The sequence below is a fragment of the Myxocyprinus asiaticus genome, chromosome 37 (genome assembly GCF_019703515.2).
Source record: "Myxocyprinus asiaticus isolate MX2 ecotype Aquarium Trade chromosome 37, UBuf_Myxa_2, whole genome shotgun sequence".
In the NCBI taxonomy this organism is placed as follows: Eukaryota; Metazoa; Chordata; class Actinopteri; order Cypriniformes; family Catostomidae; genus Myxocyprinus; species Myxocyprinus asiaticus.
Genome location: NC_059380.1, coordinates 4293915 through 4299395, shown reverse-complemented (window position 1 = coordinate 4299395; position 5481 = coordinate 4293915).

Below are 5481 nucleotides of genomic sequence, written 5' to 3'. Positions count from 1 at the left end.
CAGTCATAAATCCTGACTGAGGCCTGTAGGAACACTCAATGCCTGATAACACAGAAACACAATCAAACTCTCAACTCCTATTGGATGAAATGCACAACAGTATGCGTCCCTCAACCAAGATGTCATCGAGAGTATAGAACCCCAGAGATTCCTCCTAAGCTTGCTTCCAGCGACAGTCTGCGCCACGTCTAGTTGCAGCCCTGCTGCTCCCAGATGTAGCCTCGTTGCACATAAGTAACATACGTACCTGAACTTTGGCCATACAATCTCCATCTCACTGGATGAGCCGAGATTCTCTGTGTTCCACTGAGCACGCTAACAGATCCGAAGGAGACTGCCAAACAATCCACGTCTCACCCTTTTGCCTGCAGAAGTGAAGAAAGAAGATTTCTCTTCCTTCTTCAACCGAGTTTACTTTGCTGATACAGTATCTCTGCCAATCTGCCGAAAATCAGCCGCCATACCACCCGCAGACAGAGTGAGGAAACAGCCTCCCATCATCACCCGAGCTTCGAGGAACTGAGATGGACAAACACACATTCTACCCGCGTCCTCACGCAACTCAAGTAAGAGGTATACATCTTGGCAGAGATAGATTTTTATAGTGTGTTATTCTTGTGTATCAAGGTTAGTGCTTGTACAGTTTACGGACTGCCGAGTCCACTCAATGCTGCTAATAAAGCCCCAAAGTAGTAGAGGTGGATTTTTTTTTTCTCCAGGTACCAGGCCAGCGCAAAATCAAAGCTTTTGTTTTCTTTAAGCCTGGACATCCAAGAAATGAGTCCGTACATAAGCTTGCACAGCTCAACTATCAGTCTGGAAGCCAACAACCATTACCACTCTCTTGCCTAGCACAGTATCCAGCAACTATCAGACACCAGCTACCAGTGTGTTGCCCAGGCACTTAGCCAACAACTAGCTTGGGTAGGCAGCCAACAACCAGCCCACTAGCCAGCTACCAGTCTGTTGCCCAGCCCACTAGCCAGCTACCAGTCTGTTGCCCAGCCAAGTGTTCTGCAACTAGCACAGGTCAGCAGCCAGCAACTAGCATGTTGGCAACCAAGTTTCCTGCCTCTTGCCAATCTGGGACAGTCCAGATATGCTTCTGTGTCACAGCCAGCACAAGCCAGCTGCCAGTTTCAGGCCCAGTCTGGCAGCCAGCAGCTTACTCAGGCCAGCTATCAGACTGTTGCCCAGTCCAGTAGCCATCAACCAAGCTACCTGCCTCTTGCTAAACTGGGCCAGTCCAGTTATACTACTGTATCGCAAACCAGTGACCAGCTCCTTAACAAGTGAGGGGAAAGATTTGTACTAGCCTTCATCCAGGTTCAGCTACCACTCCTTGTTAAGCCAGTGAAATCCAACAACAAACCCACAAGTAGAAGGGTCCCTCCCAGCTACCAGCCTCGAATGCTGCCCAGCAGCCTTTCTCTTGCACATCCCAGTGTCTATCTACCAGCCAAGCCAAAGTACCAGCCCCAGGCACAATCCAGTTATGAGTCTGTATTCCAGCTTGGATCCCAGCCATCTTCTGTGCCAGGGCAGTCAAGTTACCAGTCTCTTTCCTAGTATGTTTCCCAATCCCTGGAGAAGCTCTGAGATCTACCCTTCGCTTCAAGCTATGAGTTCCATTTGATGCAACCTGGCTTTCAGTATCCAGCAGAGATGCATTTCCAAACTGCCCTCTCTCTAAATGTTCCAAGTAACCAGAGTCTGTCCCACAGCAACATCAGGCGTTTGCAACATGTGAAGTCGTAGATGTGTAATTTGTCTTTTGGTTTTAAATTGTTCTGATTTGATTTCTCAGACTTTAACAATGCTATTTTGATGTGTGGTTTTCTGTGACTTATTTCAATGGGCTGTATAAAATGTGTACAAATCAACTGCATTTTTTTTCTTTATTTTTTTATCTCTAGCGTGTGTGCACCCCCGCCCCAACACATTGTTAAAAATTGTCTTTTATCTGCAGGGAAATTAGTGAGCTGCAAGCTTCAACCCAAGCATTTTGCACACAACTGATGTCTAGGTGTTCAATAGCTTTGCTCTTAGAAGGCCTAATGTAACACTGGTTGCTATGTAAACATATCCTGCTGACTGGTGGAAGCCACTTCATGTTCTCTTCAAGCTTGTCTGGTTTGATGTCAAGCAGGTATGTTTGTATTAAGCTCTCTGGCTATTGATGTGTAATCTGATGATTTATTTTTTTTAATGTTAGCTTAAAAAAAAAAGATTGCGGCTCATGGTGCATAATGATGTGGGATTAATTTAAATGACTGAAAATGGGAACTTACACAAGCATTAATTTGTTATGATCGGTAGGTCACGTGACACCATGTAAGAAGCAGATGTGTGAACGACGAGCTCTGCGCACTTTGCTAAATTTTTTATTATTCTCATGTTATAATTTGGTGAAATTCGATACACCCAGTTACACATTTGCTGTTTGAGGTAAAACATGGCAAAGAAGTCAAAATCATCAGGCTCTGGAGACATTAAAAGACACTTACGTGTTCAGGATGAAAGCCCCGACAGACCTACAGACTGGGGACTCGATTTGGATGGCGCGGCGGGAGAAGGAATCCAGCGTCAGTTGTCCAACATATCGGTGATGATGACGAAGGTTCTTGCTGACTTGGAGGATCTCGCTGTAATACGTCGATCGATTACGGCAATGGAAATAAAATTCTCTGAGTTAGTTACAAGAGTGTCGGATGCTCAGAAATGAATTGATTATTTGGAGTCTTCGGAGAGGGAATTAACCGCTAATCCGCCTGCGACCAAAGTTGATCTGGAATGTATTCTTGAAAAGCTTGAAGATCTTGAGAATAGAAACCGCAGGAATAACGTCAGAATTGTTGGAATTCCTGAGCATAAGTAGGGCAGAGATATGGTGAAATTCCTAGATGAGCTCTTCCCGAGTCTGCTCAACATAACAGGCCACAAGCTGGAAATCGAGCGAGCTCACAGAGTCCCAGCTCACAGATCTGCTGAGGGAGACAGGCCCTGATCGATTCTGGCCAAATTTCTGAGGTCATCCAATAAAGATCTCATGTTGCGCCAGGCGAGGAGCAAAGGGAAGCTTTCTTGGAGGAATCATAATATTTGTTCCCAGACTTTGCGGGTTTGACAAGAGAGAAACGTGATCGGTTCAAGGAATATAAGGAACTCTTACATCGGCTCTAATGTTTCCGGCCAAACTGAGAATAGAAACAAAGAAAGGTCGCAAAGTATTTACATGTCCCAATCAGGCGATGTCTTTTATTGAATCAATGGGTGAGTAAACCATTGGATGTTTCTCATATGAGTGGGTCTGACTCGCTGTACTTACTCTGGCTTTTGAGGAAGCTGGGCGTCATTTTGGTTTCTTTTTGCGTTGGCTCCGCCTAGTGGCTGGAGTTTGTATTGTGAATAACACTTTCCTTAAAGAAGTTTTTGCATTGATGAAAGATTTTGCATTGAAGTTCCCAGCCAGTTTGAGAGTGGACACTACGGATGACCGCAAAATATCTACATGCTCACACAAAGGATGTCTTTTATAGAGTTGACGGATTGAGTAAGTCATGGTATATACTTTTATGTGGCCTCCGAGTGAATTGACTTGACCATCTGGGGAACCGGGATGTCGGTTTTGTTTCTTTTTGTGTTGGCTCCGCCTAGCGGCTGGAACTTGTGCCGTTTACGGGACACTGGAATGATTACGTCATCCCCTGAACTCATAACAGCTGGCTCACTAAACATTTATTTGTCTATCCGTGAAACTGAATGGTTTTATATCAGCTGAAATTTGTTTTGTGGAGGATCACACCTTTAAAACAATTCTGTGAATTAATCAACATGTTCTTTGTTTATTCTTCCTTTTGGCTGGGGGTTATTTTACAAAGTATTTTCTGTTATGTAATTTTGCTTCACAAATTTGTGAGGCAAAATTGAGCAATCCGATGGCAAAGTTGTCATGGGGGCTCCTGGGCATTCATGGACCTTTTGAGTTTAGAGGGATTGTCGCCGGTTGGCGCTTTCGTGCGCGGGGTTAATGTGCACATTTTTCTTTTTTCTGTTTGTTTAGTTCGGGGGGAAGTTCAGGGTTTGATTGTTTCACTAATGGGGAATGTGGTCTGTATAATTTTGTTTTTGCCACACAGTTTATTTTTTTTATAACAATATGTCATTGTTAATATAAATGTACTATCTCTCTCCACATGGAATGTAAATGTGTTTGGGCACTCCATAAAAAGAAGGAAGGTTATTACTTTTCTTAAACGTAAGAAATATGATATAGTGTTTCTTCAAGAAATGCATCTTTTGCCCGCAGGAAGCTGAAAAATTTGGGAAGATATGGGGTAGACATGTTTTCTTTAGTCTTGGCTCAAGTAAGAGCAAGGGAGTCATTATATTGGTAAATAAACATTTACAATTCAAATTTCTCAAACAGATTAAAGATGAATTAGGAAGAGTCATTATTGTTTTAGCTGAAATTCAAAGGCAAAGGTTGATTTTGGCTAATATTTATGCGCCTAACGCTGATGATCAGGGCTTTTTTATAGATCTTGAAGGGATGTTGCAAACCGCTGGCACCCCTCATGATATAATATTGGGAGGAGACTTTAATCTTTTGATGGACTCAGTCCTTGATCACAGTGAAGCAAAAGTGTGTAAGCCCCCTACAGCAACCTTGACGCTTCACAGGATGTGTAAAAATCTTGGTCTTACAGATATTTGGAGACTTTTGAACCCATCTGGTAGGGACTATAAATTTTTTTCATCAGTCCATAAAATTTATTCTAGAATATATATATATATATATTTTTGATATCCAAGTCCCTCATTTCATCTGTTGTTGATTGCTCAATTGGAAACATCTTAGTCTCAGATCATGCCCTGATGAGTTTAGAGGTGGTGCCACATACGGAGAAAAAGAAATCATATAGTTGGCGCCTTAATGTGTCCCTTTTGCAAAATCCTGATTTCCAACAAATGCTAAAGGCTGAAATCAGTGTTTATATGGAGACCACTTGGTTCTCAGTATCCACTGTGGGCGTGGCTTGGGAGGCACTTAAGTTGATTCTTATGGGTTGGATCATACAGTATGCCTCATTCATCAAAAAATCCAAAGCACAAGAACTCGTGGAGTTGGAAGGAAATATTAAAAATGCCGAAGCAGAGCTGAAGCGCTGTTTGTCATCCGATGACCTCAGAGAATTGACTCGATTGAAATACAGATATAATACTATTTTGTCACAGAAAGTGGAGTTTTGGTTATTCAGGGCAAGACAGTCATACTTTGAGTCGGGGGACAAAGCAAGAAAACTTTTGGCTAGATATATAAAGCAGAGAGAGTCTTTTTCTACCATTCCCTCAGTGAAATCTGCTGGTGGTGAAATGTTTACCTCGGCCATTGATATTAATAATACTTTTAAAGAATTCTACTTTGATCTCTATAGTTCCATGTCTTCGTCTACTGATGAAGACATTAGAAACTTTTGT